A 20,628-nucleotide genomic window follows, 5' to 3' on the forward strand; every position below is an offset into this window, starting at 1 on the left:
CATTCTTCCATTTTCAGTTTCTTTTTATTCTTTATTGGGGCTAGGTAACTTGGAATCAGAAAGATTCATCTTCCTGAGTTCAAATTTGATGTCAGATACTTATAACTGTGTGACACTATGCATCTAACTTAAAACTATTTGTCTCAAAAAAGGCTAGAGAATGAAATGGCAAACTACTCCAGTATTTTTTGGTAAGAAAACTCCAAAAGAAATCACAAAAATTAGACGTGACTGGAAAAGAACTATAATTTATCTCATTAGCTTGGGAAGTCTCTGATAGCATGGCCAGTTTACCTTTCTTTGGATCCCCAGCAATTAGCATAATTCCTGGCACATAGGATATGTTTAATAAATGTTTATAGCCTCTGAGTCTGATTCTTTCACTGCATAATGAGATTCAGAAAAATCAAAAACATTTGATAAGGGCCTATATGTGCAAAATATTGTGAGGGGACTTGATAGATAGATAAAATCAAATAGTTTCTGAATTGGGGGAACTTTCAATTTAGTAAAAAAAATAAATAAATAAATAAATAAAGATATGTCAAGAAATAACCAAAAAAAAAAAAAAAAAAAAAAAAACCTGTTACAAACATTAAGTTAAGCTCTTCACTAATATTGATCATCAGAAGGACACTGGCTATGATTATCTACAATTTCAGATGAAATCTCAAGCTGAGTTTTGAACTCAGATCTTCCTGATTCTAAGCCCAACATTCTATCCACTGTATCGCCTACCTATCCCTAGTACAAAGGGGAAAAAAAAAAAACAAAACTTTGTGACGTGTTATGAGAAAAAAAAAAAAAAAAAAGTCTACGTTTTGGCATTAGAGAAAATTCACACATTGAATCTTAGAGGTATAGTCAGAAGTGAACTTGGAAATCATTTGACCTAACCCTCTCATTTTACAAATTGGGAATCTCAAATAAAGGGGTGCAAGTGATTTGCTTAAGGTCACACAGGAATCAAACATCAGAACTAAAAATTGAACTAATATCCTCTGACATTAGATGCTCTGCATCATGTGGCCTTGTTCATGCTAAAGTTTAGGTTAGGTAAAAAATATATTATTGTTCAGTGAGCAGGATAGACAGCCAACTTCAGAATGATCACTGTCATTTACATAGTGCTTTAAAGTTTGCAATGCCTTATACATATGTTATTTCATTTGATCTTCACAATAACCTGTGAGGTTGGTGCTAATATTTATTATCAAGCATTTTATGTATGTGGGAACTGGAACAGTTTGTACAATTTGCTCAGGGTCACACATGTAGTGTTTGAGGTGGAATTTGAACTCAGATCTTCTTAACTCCAAACCTAGCACTCTACCACATCACCCAGTTACCATTAAAACTAGGAAATCTATAGGTTCACATGCCCACCTCTGACATACTGGCTGGGTAATCCAAAAATTTAATCCCTCAAACTTCCAATAATTAAATCTCAAATTGTGTATTGCAAAGAAAGTAATAATCTCCATTCAGGACCAGTTCCAATGGTTTTGTGATGAAGAGAGCCATCTGCGCTCAAAGAGAGGACTGGGGAAACTGAGTGTGGATCACAATATAATATTTTCACTGTTTTTGTTGTTGTTTGCTTGCATTTTGTTTTCTTTCTCATTTTTTCCTTTTAGATTTGATTTTTCTTATGCAGCATGATAATTCAGAAATATACATAGAAGAATTGCACATCGTTAATATATATTGAGTTACTTGCCATCTAGGGGAGAAAATGGGGGAAAGGGAGGGGAAAATTTGAACACCAGGTTTTGCAGTTGTGAATGTTGAAAATTTTCTATGCATGTGTTGTGAAAATAAAAAAGCTTTTATAAAAAAAAATAAAAATGTGTAAGAATCAAAAAAAGGAAAGTATTGATGTCCACTTTCAGAGTTCTTTCATTTTAATTTTTTTAAAATAACAATGAAATGGCAGGTCCAATTGCTCCAGTCCTTTACAAAGAAGAAACATACATATGTATATATATATATACATATGTATATATATATACATATGTATATATATGTATATATAATGATATCTATAATGTAAATGAAAACAGCAGGAAAAAACTCAGTCTGAATAATTATAATAGCCAACAGCTCCCAAGAAACAAATAGTAAAACATAATATTCTCTTTTTGGTAAAGATATTGGAAATTGGTTGGTTGCTTGGTTTGTTGGTTGGTTGTTGGCCTTTGTGCTTGAAGAGGATCAAAATGACATCATTAGATCAAGGTCAAGGTACAGTATATCCAACTGTAGCTGTTCAGACCAGTAAAAACTTAGAAGCTTCTGATATAGATTAGGAGTCAGTGTCTCCTATGTCTCACAAACAATTCCAAAGTCCTTCAGAAAGGTTTGAGCGTATTCTTGTATCACTTCTTTTGACTTCCATGTAAGTATCTAACTTATGTGAGTTCGCCATAAAAATAGTCTTCTAGGATAACATATGTTTGGCATTCAAGCAGTCCATCAGAATTACACTGTCTACAGTAGAGTTTGAATGCTTGACAATTCAGTTCAAGAAAAAAACTGCTTCACTCTAATGGTGCCTGAGAGAGTGCAAAACCATCATCCATTACCAGAACCCCTGCAAGCATGCCATGGTGAAACTGACATACCTTACTGATAAATTTTTCCAAACAACTAAAGTTTGCCATCATCTTCTACAAGCCCTCGTGATCAACAGAATAAAAGACTTTGGTCGATTTGTGAATACTGTGTACAGACCTCTGCTCTATTCCTGTCAAATACTGTAGAGTTGGCAGTTAACAAATGTCATGTCTACTCTTCCTTAGTTTTTTTCATGAAACCACACTAGCTCTAAAATAAATTATTATCCTCCAGGTGAAGTATCAACCTATTAAGGAGGGACTATTGCAAGAATCTTGTTGGCAATGATTGAGAGAAACCCACTGTGATTGTCATAGGACAATCTATTTCCTTTACCTTTATAGAGACAGAAAATATAATTGAATTACTGAGGGGTAATCTCTTGCTGTAAACATAAAAAAATTCCAGTCAGCTTTTGACTTTCTAATTTATATATATCATCTGGATTAGAATCAGCACCAGCCATTTTGCTGCATGAGAGTAATCACATTCAAAACTTCTTTTTCAGTTGGAAGTTCAGCTGCATAACAATCGACATCAACCTGAAGTATACTATAATCAATGGCTTCAACATAGGTTGATGATGGTCTCTTGAGAATATTATGGAAGGTTTCAGTCCATCTTTTCAGAATCATGTTCTTATATCTGATCAGTATGATTATCAGCACTGAGAAACCAGAGTAACTGAAATGCACCAAAGAAAATCTGGCCCATAAATGTTCACCAGGGCATTTAAAAAAAAAAGCTTCAGATTGTTATTATCAGTATAAAACTGAATATTATCTGCTTTCTTACTGAGCCAAGAATCCTGCTACTTTCTATGCTTTACTTACACTTTACTTTCTATAAACTGAACTGCTGCCTTTTTAGACAGAAATGAATTATCCTGCTAGCAAAATCCATGGAGTTCACAATTTTTATTTAGTACCTTCTGAAATTCCCTACTATTTTTGTCAAACCAGTCTTGAATGTTTGTTAGTGCTCTCAGTGTCTCAGATGAGTAAATTCAGTGTTCCAAATCTCTGAAAGCTGCTCACTCCATTTCTTCTCCACTATTATTAAACATGTGTTGGTTCAGCTTTCCCTCCAGTTAGTAACAAGTCATTCATACATGTGCTCTAATCTGTTTGCTATTATGTCTTCTGTTATTATCTTATTTTGGGGGCTGCTACTTTTGTTGAAGGTAAATATTTAAGTCAAAGAGGATAAGTCTATGATCAGTCCAGCATTCTGCATCACATATTGTATTCATCACTCTCACATTCTTTCTCTTTTCCTTGCGGTGGCATAGGCTACTAAATGACAATGTTTGCTTCATTATTGCATTTAGAGAAGATGGTCTTGATGATGAGATGCACAAGTCTTCAGTAGTAAGTGAACACTGTTCACGGTATTGTTTCCAGCTCCATTCCTCCAAAGAATTTTCTGCCATGTCTGATAGTCTGTGCTTACTCTAACATTAAAGTTACCAAGAATTATAAACTTGTCCTATTTTGGCACATTGATGATGAGGGTCTTCATAAAAATTTTCCATTGATCTCATCAGAGTTCATCACGATCGAAGCACAGACATTGATGATGGCACTTTCCTTCAAATGGCAATCATATTGTCATGAGTTTCTCATTCACTTCTTTGGGGAGGCATGTTTGGAAGGTATTGTAAAGCTTGTTAACTAGATTGTAACTAGCTTCATGGTGTTTCTCATCATCTCCCCCCCAAAAAAAAGTTATATTCAGTTCTATCTTCACTAAGCTTGCCTTCATTCATCAACATTATTTCACTCAAGGATGCTATTTAGATGCAATACCTGCTGTTTTCTTTCACAAGAAGAGCTGTTTGTTTTTTAGGTCTAATAGAGTTCATATTGTTCATAAGCACAAGTTAAGTTCCTTTGTATCAATTGTGAATGGAATTATCTTCACAAAAATTGAAGTGCATGTTTATGGGTATGTCTTTTAACCTGCCTGCCATTGTAAGCAAACAAGAGTTAGATTAAGTAAAACATACAATTTTAGGGCATCCCTTTCCTTATGACAGGAGGTGAGCAATCTAAAAAAAAAAAGATTTCTCAAATACTCAGGGGGCTTCTGAATAACACTGTTGCTTCAGGCCACTGAGAAGATAACAGTATGCCAAGAGCCACCTGTGTCTAGGATTGTGCCTTCAGCTTCCAGAGTATCCATACCTGTTGCTTTGTCACTGGCTTGTTAATACAGGATTTCAAGATGGGTTAAAATGGTATGGATGATATTATTTTACTCACATATAAATTGTAAGTGAGGCAGAATTACACAAAACAACCTCATTGTCTCCCAGAGTCATAAGAGCCCAGTAACAAGACAGAAATCAAGGTCACTGGTTATGCCTCAAGATGCAATAGATGACATTGAGGGACCTCAGTTATTCACAAACAGATCCATATGCTAAAATGGTTTTCCAGGGTTTTACTTTTGTATGTGCTACAACCTTCTTAGAACCCCAGATGAAAATTGAGTGGTAAGATGAGGCACTAAAGCAGCAAAATGTTGCATATGCATAAAGTAATTTTGATGGACTTTGTTTCAAGGGAAAAAATCAATTTCTTGGGAATTGAAAGGGAGAAGATTACTATAATCTATACTATATATACATCAATTAGTATTATTTCTCTATTTCTGCCTTACTGCATTTGATTTTGAAGTTTTTATGTCCTAGTATATGATCAATTTTTGTATAGGTTCCATAAACTGATGAGAAGAAAGTATACTCGTTTCTGTCTCCATTTAGCTTTCGCCAAAGATCTATCATATCAAACTTTTCTAGTATTCTATTTACCTCTTTGACTTCTTTCTTATTTATTTTGTGGTTTGATTTATCTAATTCTGAGAGTGCAAGGTTGAGATCTCCCACTATTATAGTTTTGCTGTCTATTTCTTTTTGCAGCTCTTTTAATTTCTCTTTTAAGAATTTAGATGCTGTACCACTTGGTGCGAATATGTTTAATATTGTTACTGCTTCATTATCTATGCTACCCTTTAGCAGGATATAATGCCCTTCCTTATCTCTTTTAATTAGATCAGTTTTTGTTTTTGCTTGATCTGAGATGAGGATGTCTACCCCGCTTTTTTGGCTTTGCCTGAAGCATAGTAGATTCTGCTCCACCCTTTTACTTTTAGTTTGAATGTATCACCCTGTTTCAGGTGTGTTTCTTGTAAACAACATATAGTAGGATTCTGACTTTTAATCCAGTCTGGTAACTGCTTCCTCTTTATGAGGGAGTTTACCCCATTCACATTTATGGTTAGAATGACTAATTCTATATTGCTTGCCATCTTGTTAACCTCTGCTTATGCTTTTCTCCTTTCCTTCCCTCTTGCCCCCCTACCCAGTATTAAACTTGTGAGCACCACTTGCTTTTCACAGCCCTCCCTTTTTAGTATCCTTCCCCCACCTTAAAATTCCTCCCCTATTTTACCCCTTTTCCTCACAATTTCTGTATTCCCTTCCCCTTAGCTTACTCCTTCCCTCTCACTTTTCAATGAGGTGGAAGAAGTTTCACCATAAATCAAATATGTCTATTGATACACACTACGTTCATCCCCCTCCTTTCTTTCTCTCAGATATAATAGGTTACCTTTGCCTCTTCATGAAATGTAGTACCACCACTTTATCCTTTTTTATGATATAATTTCCTTTCCACCTCTAGTTTCTAGGACAAATTATACATGTGTTCTTTAAATATCTTTATGGCAGAAATATAATTCTCAGGATTTCTTTTTACCTTTTTAGAAATCTCTTGAGTTCTGTATTTGAAGATCAAACATTTTGTATAGATCCGGTTTTTTCATCAAGAATAGATGGAATTCATTTATTTTGTTAAATGTCCATCTTCTTCCCTTGAAAACGCTGCTCATTTTTGCTGGGTAAGTTATTCTTTGCTGCATACCAAGTTTTTTAGCCTTTCTGAATAACATGTTCCAGGCCCTTCGTTCTTTTAATGTGGACGCTGCTAGATCCTGGGTTATCCTTATTGTGGCTCCTCCATAACTGAATTGCTTTTTTCTAGCAGCTTCCAGTATTTTTTCCTTTGTCTGATGGTTCTTGAACTTGGACAGTATATTTCTTGGCATTTTGATTTTAGGGTTCCTTTCAGTAGGTGATCGATGAATTTTTTCAATGTCTATTTTACCCTCTGTTTCTAAAACGTCTGGGCAGTTCTCTTTGATAATTTCCCAGAAAATAATGTCTAGGCTCTTTTTTCCTCACATTTTTCAGGGAGTCCGATTATTCTCAAATTGTCTCTCCTGGCTCTGTTTTCCAGGTATGTTGTCTTTCCAATAAGGTACTTGACATTCTTTTCAATTGTTTCATTTCTCTGGTTTTGCTTGACTACTTCTTGGTTTCTCCTTGAGTCATTCATTTCTACTTGTTCGAGTCTAATTTTCAATGATGTGTTTTTTTCACTCACTTTGTTTATATCTTTTTGTGATTGTCTAATTGAGTTTTTATCTTCTATGGAATTTTTTTTCCATTTTATCCATTTTATTTTTTAGAGAGCTGTTTTCTTTTTCCAGCTCACTAATCCTGTTTTCCTTGGAGTTGTTTACCTTTTCTAATTCACTAATTTTATTTCACAATGATTTGTTTTCTTTATCCACTCTGTCTTTAAATGAGTGGAATGACTTCTCCAGGCTCTCTTGCCAAGCTTCCCTTTCCTTTTCCCATTTCTCTTCTAGCTCTCTTGTGAGAGCCTTTTTGTTTTCCTCTATGATATTCTTTTGTATTGAGGAGCAGATCATATCCCCCTTAGGGAATTCCTCTGTAGACAATCTGTTTTTAGTGTTCTCAGTGTTTGAAGTCTGCTCTCTCTCCACACAGAAGCCGTTAATGGTCAGAGTGGGAATCAAAGAAAACAAATTGACAAGAGAAATAATTGGTCTGTTTTTTTGGGGGGGAATGGGGCTGGATTGTTTTACTGAGCTTTCTCTACAGGCTGAGGGAGACAGCAGGGAGGCACTGACAGGACAGCAATGGCTGTGCTGAGTCTACGCTCTGAGGCTCTGAGAATGCGCTGAGTCACTCCAGGTGGGGGTGGGGGTGGCCGGTCCAGAGAGAAGCTAGTTTTCCGGGGTTTTATTCTTTACCTCCAGTGTTTACACCTTCTCTGCTGCTCCTGGCTTGCTGCCAAGATGGAGTATCCACACTGGGGTAAAAGTCTTTTTCACAGAAATGGTAGAGATCACACGCCTCCCCACTCTGGTCTTAGCTGTGTGAGCTGCCTGTCTTGCTCTGGCTGCCTGCCCTCAGCCTGTGCCCAATCTGTTCGTCCCCTCCCTCGAGCAAACACAGACCTTCTCTGGCGAATTTCAAGGATGTCTTCTGTTGGTGGTTATTTGTGGGTTTCTTTTGCAGTCAAGCATTAATTCTGAGGCTTATCATGAAGTAAGTTCTGAGAGAAAATGTGGAGCTCAAGTAGCTGTCTGCCTCCATGCTGCCATCTTGGCCGGAAGTCCAATTAGTATTATTTCTCAAAAAAGGTTAGGGTTAAACATATTCTTTATATAAATAGGAGAAATATTGACCCTATTTAAGGATAAAAATGAAAAAACTGTTTTCAAGTATGTATAAAATCATTTTGCATATGTTTTCTGCCATACAGATTCCAAATGAGTCATTTTATATGAAAAAACTCAGATTATTTTGGATGGATGTATAAGTGGAGATGGGAGAAGAAAAGACTACTGAACCATGAACAACAACAACAAAAAAAAAAAAAAAAATATATATATATATATATATATATATATATATATATATATATATATATATATATATATATAAAACTTGGATTCGAGTAAATTTGCTGAATAAATTTGAGTAAATAACTTCAAGTTTTTGAGCCTCGATTTTTTTTTTTATTTGTAAAGTGAAGGAGCGGGATGAATTTATGTCCCTAGACTGAAGTAGCTAATGGGACTGTAGTATAAGACTGTTTCCCTTTTTCTGTAAACAACATCTAGCAGAACCAATATGATGGGAAAGATATTTAAAACATTACTTTCTTAGAAATGTACATTCTGGAATTCAGACTCTGGTGGTTTCCCCAGGCAAGGTGTATTAACAAGGTCAGCTTGCAAGTGTACTTTTTTTTTTTTTTTAATTTCTGAATAGATAGGCCCTCTGTTTAAATTTGGAGTAGTTCTAAGATGAAAATAAATGCCTTTAGTTTCTTTCAATTTGTTGACAAACTATCATTAGTATCTGCATTCTTTATGCCTTTTCCCTATCTTTGACATCTAATGGTTTCCTTGAAGAGAACAGTAAGAAAGGAGGCTTAAAATATTTTTTTAAAAAGGAAGAATAAATTCCATGAAAATCCAGCCTCTGGAAACAAAGAAAACTAGAAACTTTGGATGTCACCAAGTGGAAAGAACTAAGTCAAGGCAGATTCATCAAGGAGTAGGAGGAAAGTTAAAAGATAATCAATCCTTATTTATTTGAGAGGAGGATAACATAGAGTTCAGCTAGATGGATAGAGTGCTAAACCCGAAGTCCAGAAGACATCATTCTGAATTCAAATCTGACCTCAGATTCTTACTAGTTGTATAATTCTGGGCAAATTATTTAATACTTTTTGCATCTGTTTCCTTTTCTGAAAAATGTCCTAGAGATAGTAAAAAACTCCAGTGTCTTTGGCAAGAAACCTCTAAAATTCTCAGCAGCTAGTCACAATCACTGTGAAAAAGAGTTTTTACACTGAGACTTCTTTATACTGAATAAAATACATAGATCTCCATGTTTCTGAACCCCGCAAAATCCTGTTAGTACCTCACAGGATTGTTCTAAGAGGCAAATGAGTATCCAGTATATAGGAAGAGCTTAATAGATGCATATTGATTTATTTAAAACTTTACAGCATTACATAAATGTCACATTATTTTTGTGGAGGACTTTTATCCTGTCATCAAAGGATTTTTCCCTATAAAAGGTATAAATAACTCCATTGAGACCAAAATTGAGACTCTTCTCTGATATTGAATATATCTTCTTGATAAATGTCAAGTGAATACTAATTAACTGATACTACATTGAGGATGGGAGAATTATTTCTAGGCATATATTTTAAAAGAAAGAGATACAGAACTGGGAAGACTAAGAAACACTTAAAGAAAAAAAAAGACCATAGTAACTAAGATTTGTATTTGTGGGAGAGAAGTCTGAGTAGAGAGCCATGTGGTGCCAGTTGAGAGGGAAGATCTTGAATGTTCAGAGGAATTGAAGGACTAGACCTCCCAGAGGAAGAAGAAGTCTTATACAATTCTACATTTCTTAAGTAAAACAAGGTATATTGAAGCTGAGGAATAGCAAAAGGTAAAATTACAATATAGAAGAACAGATCTGGGCCTTGCTATTCTTCAGTATTGAGATATATTGATTAACCAATTTCAAGGGAAGAAGTGTTTTGGTTATTATTTGGGTTTTCTGTGGTTGAAGTAAAATCCATCCTGTGTGCAATTTTGTTAGTGTGAATATCTGCAAGGTTGCTGAAGATCATTTTACCTTTTCTGTAGATATAGGCACAAACCAAACTCCCATAACTCCAAGGAAGAGTGAGTTATGTGAAGTTTCTCAAGATTAAACCCATGGGGCAGAGCCAAGATGTCTGAGAAGAAATACATATTTATCTAAGCTCTCTCAGAAGTCCCTCAAATTTAACAGCAAATCAAGCCTCTGAACTGGTTTTGGAGTGAAATAACCCACAAATATTTGGAGTATAACAAATTTCTAGCAGAAGATAATTTGGAAGAACTTCAGAAGAGGTCAGTTTAAATTGGGCACAGAGGGAGGCTGCCCAAGCATAGGCAGCCAGAGCACAGTCATCCCAATGCAGTCAATGCAGATCTAGGGTGGTGTGGATCCTACGGCCAGGGAATCTACCAGAAGGAATCTAGAGCAATATTGGCTACTCTGTCCAGATTGCAAGCCAGTATGTCAGCAGATAAGCTGTAAAACATCCAATGCAAATACAAAAGGCAAATAGTGAGCCCCAAAATATCAGAAAATCACATATTCTGGCCACAACTACCTAACATTGGAAGATATTCAGCATAGAACAAGCACAGCCATTATGGCTTGTAGAGGAAGTTTGGAATTCTCCTCTTTGCCCTACAGGCTGACCTCAACTGTTTAAAAAATGAGCAAAAAAGCAAAAATAACTCTGACATAGATTGCTTTAGTGGAGAAAGAGAAGAAAAGATTTCAAACCATGAGGAAACTAAAAGCAGATCCTCTCCAGATGAAGCCCAATGGGTGATATGGATTGGTCCCATCTCACAAGACTCTCTTGGAAGAATTCAAAAATGATCTTAAAAGAGAGAAGAAAAATGGGGAAAGGAAATAGGAACTTTGCAAGAAGGTTTAGAAAAGGAAACAGAAATTATATGAATAAAACTCCCTACAAAAGAGATTTAATGAAATGGAAAAAAAAAAAAAAAAAAAAAAAAAAACCTTTTAACTCCTTCCAAAATAGTTCTGACAAAAAAAGAAAAAGAAAACAAGTCCCTGAAAAAAAGAATATGTGAAATGAAAAAAAAAAAAATTAACAAAACAACTCATTTTAAAGATTCAATCAGCCAAATACAAACAGTGCTAAAAAAAAAAGGTAACTGGAGAAAATAATTCATTAAAAATTAGAATTGAACAAATGGAAATGAATGACTCAATGAGATATTAAGAATCAGTCAAACAAGACCAAAAAAAAAAATTAAAATAGAAAAAATGTAAAATACCTACTTGGAAAAACAACTGACCTAGAAAATATATCTAACCGAGACAATCTAAGTACTTCCTGAAAACCATGATGAAAAAAAGAGCCTAGACATCATCTTTCAGGAATTGATCAAGGAAATCTGCTCTAATGTCCTAGAAGAAGAAGGTAAAATAGCCATTGAAAGAATTCACCAATCACTACCTAAAACACACCCCAAAATGAACACTTAAAGGAATATCTTAGCTAAATTTCAAAATTATGAGATCAAGGAAAAATATTTCAAGCAGCCAGAAAGAAACAATTAAAAAATTAAGAAGGCTCCATCTGAATTACCCAGGACATAGCAGCTTCTACCTTAAAAGATCAAAGATCCTGGAATCTGATATTCTGAAAGGCATAGGAACTTGGATTGCAGCCAAGAATCAACTATCCAACAAAACTGAGCATTATCTTTCATGGAAGAAGATGGACATGTAATGATACAGGTGAATTTCATCTATTTCTGATGAAAAGACCAGAGCTGAACAAAAAAATTCTATTGCCAAATACAAAATTCAAAAGAAGCATAAAAAGGTAAAAAGAAAAGAACTCTTAAGAACTATATTCTTGTTATAGGTATACTTAGAAAGTACAGGTATAATTTGATTTTATTCTGATAAAGTGAAAAAGAACCTAGAGTTGGAAAGGGGATCATATTGGGAAAAGGAAAATGGAGGTAAAATGAGGGAAATAGCATCTTATGAAGACACAAAGAAAACCTATTATAGTTGATGGAAAGAAGGGAAGGGGTGAACATTGTGTGAATCTTATTCTCATCAGATTTGGCCCAAAAAAAAGAATATCAATCATATTTGGTTTCACAGAGAAATTTGTCTCACCTTATATAGAAGTGGGAGGGGAAAGGGGAAAGAGAAGGGAAAGAGTAATAGGACAGAAAACAGAAGTAGTATTAGAAAGATATAAGAAAAGGAGAGTTTTTGTAAACTAGGAGGACCATGTGAGGGAAGTGGTGAACAAAAGTAAAATACTGGGGATGAGGTAAAGGGGGAAAGGAAAAAGCAAAACATTATTTGAGGAAAATATGAGGACAGGAAATACAGACTTAGTTATTTTAACTTTGAAGGTGAATGAGATGAATTCTCCCATAAATCAAAAGCAGACTGAATTAAAGGCCAGAATCTTACAATATGTTTTTATTTAAAAAAAAAAAAAAAAAAAAAAAAAAAAAAGCAGGGGTAGTGATCCTGATTTTAGATCAAGCAAAATCAAAAATAGATCTAATTAAAAGAGATACGGAAGGAAACTATATCTTGCTAAAGGGTAACATGGATAATGAAGTAATATCAACACTAAACATATATGCACTAAGTGCTAAAGCATCCAAATTCCTGAAGAAGTTTAGAAAGTTGCAAGAAGAAATAGAGAGCAAAACTATACATAGTGGGAGATCTCAGTCTTGCTCTCTCAGAACTACATAAATCAAACCACAAAATAAATAAGAAAGAAGTTGAGGTAAACAGAATTTTAGATAAGTTAGATATGATAGTTCTTTGGAGAAAATTGAATGAAGTTAGAAAGGAGTACACTTTTTTCTCAACAGTTCATGGAACTTATACAAAAATTGATTTTATATTAGGGCATAAAGTCCTCAAAATCAAATGCAGAAAGGAAGAAATTGTGGGTGCATTTTTTTTCAGTTTATAATATAATGAAAATTACATGCAATAAAAGGTCAGGAGAAAATCAACAACAAATTAATTGGAAACTAAAAAAGCCCTAAAGAATGAATGGATGAAACAATAAATCATAGACACTATCAATGATTTTATACAAGAAAATGACAATAACAAGACAACATACTAAAACTTATGGGATGCAGCCAAAGGGGTAATTAGGGAAATTTTATCTCTCTCCATGTTTACTTGCATAAAATAGAGAAAGAGAAGATCTATGAATTGGTCTTGCAACTAAAAAAGCTAGAAAGAGAACAAATTTTAAAAATGTGCAATTAAATAACAAATTTGAAATTCTGACTATAAAAGGGGAGATTAATAAAAATAGGAAGTAAGAAAAATATTCAAATAATAAAACTAAGAGTTGGTTTGTATGGGGAAAAATAAATCTTTAGTTAATTTGATTAGAAGGAAAGAACAAAATCGAGTTGATTATCTCAAAAATGAAAGGGGCAACTTTCCACCAACGAAGAGGAAACTAGAGCAATATATAGGAATTATTTTGCCCAACTATTTTTCAATAAATTTGATAACTTAAGTGAAATGGAAGAATACCTACAAAAATATAGATTACTTAGATTAATAGAAGAGGAAATAAATTGCTTAAATAGCCCCATTTTTAAAAAAGAAATAGAACAAATTACGAATCAGTACCCTAAGAAAAACTCTCCAGAGCCAGATAGATTTACATGTGAACTCTACCAAGCATTTAAAGAACAATTAAATATAATATTATATAAACTATTTGAAAAAAATAGGGAAAGAAGGAGCCCTGCCAAATTGCTTTTATAATATAGATATAGTGCTGATACCTAAACCAGATAGGGTGCAAAAAGAAAAAGAAAATTGTAGTCCAATTTCCCTAATGGATATTGATGCAAAAATCTTAGATAAAATATTAGCAAAGAAATTACAAAAAGTCATCCCCAAGACACTACACTATGACCAAGTAGAATTTATGCCAGGAATGCAGGGCTGGTTCAATATGAGGAAACAATTAGCATAATTGACTATATCAATAACCAAACAAACAAAAATCATATGATTATCTCAATAGATGCAGAAAAAGCATTTGATAAAATTCAACACTCATTCCTATTAAAAATACTAGAGAGTATAGGAATAAATGGAGTTTACCTTAAAATAATCAGTACAATTTATCTAAAACCATCAGCAAAGTATCATATGTAATGGGGACAAACAAGAACCATTCTCAATAAATAAGTTCAGGGGTGAAACAAGGTTGCTCACTATCACCATTACTATTCAATATTGTATAAGAAATATTAGCATTGTCAATAAAAGAAGAAAAAGAGATTGAAGGAATTAGAATATATATTGAGAAAACCAAATTATCCCTCTTTGCAGATGATATGATGGTATACTTAGAGAACCCTAGAGAATCACCTAAAAATTACTAGAAATAATTCACAACTTTAGCAAAGTTGCAGGATACAAAATAAATCTATATAAATCATCAGCATTTTTATATATGATCAATAAAATCCAGCAGCAAGAGATACAAAGAGAAATTCCATTTAAATGGAATCAACAAATAAATGGTTGATAATATAAAATATTTGGGAATCTACTTGCCAAAGCAAAGTCAAGAACTATATCAACACAACTTCAAAACACATTCTATACAAATAAACTCAGATCTAATTAATTGAAAAAAATATCAAGTGATCATGGATAGGTGTAACGTGCTGTTGTCTCCAGAAGCTGCCGATTGCTCTCTGGGAGGAGATCTGCTGTGTCAACTCAAATCTCTTGGACAGATTCTTCTTCCTGTAGAGAACCGTTGTCTCCAGACAGTTGCCCTTAACTCTGGTCCAGAGTAGTGACTTCCCTCTTTTATCCTCCCAGAGAATGGGTGTGGGATAATGCAAGGGCTTCTGGGAAAAATTACTTCAACCAATGAACTTGCTCCTCCTAAGCATGCAAGCTCTTCCCCAGGAATTCACAATAAAAACTCCCAGTCATGGCCGGAACTAGAGAATTGTCAAGTACTGACTTAGCACTTAGTAAGAACCTAATATCTCATTATCTCATTAGCACTTAGAAAGAACCTAACAGATAGGGCAAACAAATAAAACAAAAATGACAATACTAAATAAATACTACTTATTTAGTACCATACCAATCAAACTCCCAAGAAATGATAAATATTACAGATCTAGAAAAAAACAATAACAAAATTCATCTGGAAGAACAATAGGTCAAGAATTTCAAGGGAATTAATAAAAAAAAATGCTAATGAAGATGGCCTAACTGTGCCAGATATAAAATTAGAAAGTAGCAGTTATCGAAACCATTTGATACTGGCTAAGAAATAGAGTAGTCAATCAATGGAACAGGTTAGGTTTACAGGACAAAATAGTCAATTACTATACCAATCTAGTGTTTGACAAATCCAAAGACCCCAGCTTTTAGGATAAGGGATCACTATTTGACAAAAACTGCTAGGAAAATTGGAAACTAGTATGGCAGAAACTAGACATTGACTCACACCTAACACTACATAACAAAATAAGATCAAAATGGGTGCATGATTTAGACATAGTGATAATATATGCAAATTAGAAAAACCTAGGAAGGTTTACCATTCAGATTTGTGGAGAAGGAAGGAATTTGTGACCAAAAAAGAACTGGAACTCATTATTGAACACCAAATAGAAAATTTTGATTATATTAAATTGAAAAGTTATACAAACAAAACTATGACAGACAAGATCAGAAGGGAAGCAATAAATTGGGAAAACTTTTTTTTTAATTTAAGGGTTCTGATAAAGACGTCATTTCTAAAATATATAGAGAATTGACTCAAATTTATAAGAATTCAACCCATTCTGCAACTGATAAATGGTTAAAGGATATGAACAGACCATTTTCAGATGAAGAAATTAAAAGCATTTCTAGTCATATGAAAAGGTGCTCTAAATCACTATTGATCAGAGAAATGCAAATTAAGACAATTCTAAGATACCACTACATACCTCTCAGATTGGCTAAAATGACAGGAAAAGATAATGACAAATGTCAGAGGGGATGTGGGAAAACTGGGACACTAATACATTGTTGGTGGAATTGTAAACAGATACAATCATTTTAAAGGACAATTTGGAACTGTGCCCAAAGAGTTATCAAACTCTGCATAGCCTTTGAACCAGCAATGTTTCTATTGGGCCTATATCCCAAAGAGAAGAGAAAGAATGTGCAAAAATGTTTATGGCAGCTCTTTTTGTAGTGTCAAGAAACTGGAAACTGAGTGGGTGCTCAACAGTTGGAAAATGGCTGAATAAGTTGTAGTATATGAATGTTATGGAATATTAATGTTTTATAAGAAATGATCACCAGGATGATTTCAGAGGGGTCTGGAGAGACTTACATGAACCGATGCTAAGTGAAATGTGCTGAACCCAGGAGATCATTGTACATGTCAATGGCAAGATGGTCAATGTTGAAAAATTATCCTTACATATATTTTGAAAATAAAAAGCTTCAATAAAAACAATCTAAATTAAAAAAAAAAAAAGTTAAACCCTCTTTGTATGAACCCAGAATTTTGGTTTGGAGTCACAATTCACATCTGCATAGATGACCAGATTGAATTTATGACATTTTTAATTATTGTCTTTCCCTTTTGTATGCTATTGCAGTTACACTCTTGAAGATAATTTTACCTTTGATTGCCAGAAGTAAAACAAAACAAAATTTGAAAAGCTAAAGGATATGTTTAGGGTACAAATAAATCTGGAAATGTAAGACTAGAAAAAGGATAGTCGCAATAATGACTAACAGGCAAATTGGCAAGACAAGAAAGTATAAGAAGTCAGTGATATGAAAGCAATTAGAGCCCTACCTCTCTCCAAGAATTCCACAGTCTCCAAGAGGTTATGTACATTAGTTTACAATGAGTAGTGTGAAAATCATTTTATATATATAAAGACAAAAATGAATCAAAAACAAGGAAGGGAACCAAGGAATCGGAAATGACTATTTTAGGGATGGCACTGTATTATATTGTTAGCCTGAAAGTTTCACAGCATCTGAAACTTTATTAACTCTTCTATAGAGTCAGACATGATCTAAATTCTATTACCACCTAGCAAAAACCTGTATAAGTATGAACCAGAGTAACAAGATGAAAAATGTATTGCCTGTTTTTCTGCTTATTACCAGAATGAAAGAACACAGATAAGGTAATGCTCATCAACCCATATGGAATAGAAGAAAAACTCTGGAAATCAAGAGATCTGGATTATAGTCTGACCCTTACCAATAATCTGATCATGTGGTCTGAAACAGGTTTCTCAACATTAAGGACCCACCATTTCTTCATCTACAAAATGAATAATATAGAATGAACAATATCATCTCTAAGACGTCTACCAACTCCAAAATTCTTAGATTCTACTGTGCAATCCTGTCTGTTCTGAAAACTCCACTGTACATACTACAACTATTCTGTCCAAAAGAGTATTTATTTCTTTCCCCTCTTTCCAATGATCGAGGATTGAATAAGTTTTTGGTTTTGATATCCAAATGCTTCCATTCTACTGTGCATGGTGGGAGATGTTATCTTTCAAGACAATGAAGATTTCTGTTATGGGCCAGAACTCTGAACTTGAAACAAAGGATTCTTACAAGGTGCTAAGTCAGTGGAATTGATAGAGACAATGGTTGTTTAGCAGGGTGCTTAACATTCTCTTGTTCAGTACATGTACTTAGTACTTAATATAGTTCCACTAGACTCATACCTATGATAAGAGATCATATAAGCTCAGACAAACTCAGCCAGAATCAGAACTGGAAGACAGAGACTATGGTGGTGGTCCTCCTGCCTCCCCCACAGAAACCAAGACACATTCAGGAGGACCTCAAGGTCTGCTAGAGGTAAAGAACACTAAGTACTGGTGGCGAGCACGCAAGCTCTTGGAACCAAGGAGAGAGGCCTCTAAGAAAGCTAACCGGGCTCCAGGAAAGGAGACAAGACTTTGAAAGAGATAATAAAGGATTTGGACTTTAACTCCTGGCTACACTTGTGGTGATAACTGAACTGAAACGAAGGCTGTTCCCAGAGACCTCAGGAAACCAAACTAAGAACATGACAGATTTTCATGCCTAAGTTTTCAGTTTCTTCATGAATATATGATTATTAACTATGGTAAGTGATCTCAAAGGTACTCTACCAATACCTATCCTTTGCTCCTACAGAGTATCTGCACCTCAAAACACCAAATACATTATAATTATCAATTAGGGTTGTCTACTCTTTCTGGCATTTCATGACACAATTCCCTCTTGATACTTCTTGAATCTTCTCTTATCTCCTCCTCATTCTCTTTTGATGAACCTTTACCCACCTCTTCCCACTAAATATAGGTATTCCTTAAGACTCACTTTAGACCATCTTCTCTTCTATCTAGTCTATTAAAATGTTGTTCTAATCAACTTCCATGAGTTCATTTGTCATCTCTAAATTATTGACTCCTAGATCAATATAGTCAATTCAAGTGTCAATTCCTTCATATGGTTTTCCCTTATCTCTCTAACAGCATCACCAACTGATTTTAAAATCTGATAGGCATCCCAAATTAAAAAACATCATTGGAAACTGAATGGATGCTCAATAAATGGGAAATGATTGAATAAATTATGGCATATGAATGTCATGGAATGATATTTTTCTATAAGAAATGATCAGCAGGATGATTTCAGAAAGAGATGTATGTGAACCGATGCTAAGTGAAGTAGAATCAAGAGAACGTTGTACATAGCAGCAAGATTAGGTAATAATCAACCCTGATGGATGTGATTCTTTTCAACAATGAGATGATTCAGACTAATTTCAATAAACTTGTAATGGAGAGAGTCATCTGCATCCAGAAAAGGGACTGGGGGGACTGAATGTGCATCACAATACAATATTTTCATCATTTTTGTTGTTTGCTTGCTTGCTGTTTTTTTCTTTCTCATATTTTTTCTTTTTTATCTGATTTGTGTGTGTGTATGTGTGTGTGTGTGTGTGTGTGTGTGTGTAGCATGATAAATGTGGAAATTCATATAGAAGAATTACACACATTTAACACATATTGGATTACTCACTGTCTAAAGGAGGATTGCTCCCATTTAAAGGAGGAGAGAAGCAAGGGAGAAAAATTAGGAACACAAGATTTTGCAATGGTGAAATGTTGAAAACTATCTTTGCATGTATTTTGGAAATAAAAATCCATTATTAAAAATAAATACAAAATAAAACTATTTTCAAATCAGAATTCAACTTCTTTTTCCTCAAATACTTCTTCCCAATTATTTCATTATTCTCAAGAGTATCACCTGGTTCTATCACTTTGACATCATCCTCACATTCATTCTAACTCACCCAAACATCTAATCCATTTCTACCTCCATAATGCCTCTCATTTATCTCCCTTTCTCTCCATCAATATGTCTCACCATGCAAAGAACCTTCTAACTGGGCTTTGTATATCAAATTTTTTCTCATTCCATCTCAATGGTTGACAAAATGGTAATCCTAAAGCATATCTACACCCATATTACATCCAAACCAAGTGACTCCTCATTACCTCTAGGGATAAATATAAACATATTTATCTTGAATTTAAAACTTTTTTACAATATAACTTATTCCTACCTTTCCAGTCTTCTTACATATTGTTATTCTTCATGTACTCTATGGTTCAGCCAATATTTTTATGTCTCTGTACAAAACATCCTCTCATAGCTAAAATGATCTTTATTCTTAAGACTATTAGAGTCCCTGGATTCATTCAACATCTGGCTCATATTTTAGGGTTGCATTCTCAGAAGATGTCAGAGTAAATCAGAACTTTCCATACCTTCTGAATTTCCTTGACAAATGGGCAGAATATCCACACAAAATGAACAGAAAGCATCAAAATAAATGGATAGAATTTCCTCATCTTCTAAGATGCTAATGTCATCCTCCTAAAGAATATCTCCCAGTTACTCTGTTACTGCTTTTTTTTTACACATGTTGTCTCTTAATTAGAATATAAATATCTTAAAGTGTGGGATTGTTTTTGCTTTAACTATTCCCAGCAATTTTCATATTTTCTGACACTTGGTATGAGCTTAATAAATGTTTGTTGATTGATTAATTGACTGATGTGGAAAGTAGGAAAAGTGAAACTTCCCTTTCCATAATGGAAAAGACCTATCTAAGGATAGTATCTATCTGGAAGTCTCAAGGGATGCCATCTGGAAAAGGAATTAATCTTACTCTCCTAGACCACTAAAGGCAGAATTAGCAACAAAAGGACTTGCAAATAGACACATTTAGGATTGATATAATGTAAAATCTTCCTTTGATAACGTGAGCTATCCTCATAGTAGATTGGGCTGCCTAACAAGGTAGTGTTTCTCCTTCCTTAGTAATCTTTATGCAAAATCTGGATATCCCCTAATTAAGCATGTTGTTGGGGTGAATTTTATTTAGGCACAGGCTGAAATAGATGTCCTCTGAGATACTTCCCCTATCT

Source organism: Sminthopsis crassicaudata, chromosome 2 (genome assembly GCF_048593235.1).
Source record: "Sminthopsis crassicaudata isolate SCR6 chromosome 2, ASM4859323v1, whole genome shotgun sequence".
NCBI classification, from domain to species: domain Eukaryota; kingdom Metazoa; phylum Chordata; class Mammalia; order Dasyuromorphia; family Dasyuridae; genus Sminthopsis; species Sminthopsis crassicaudata.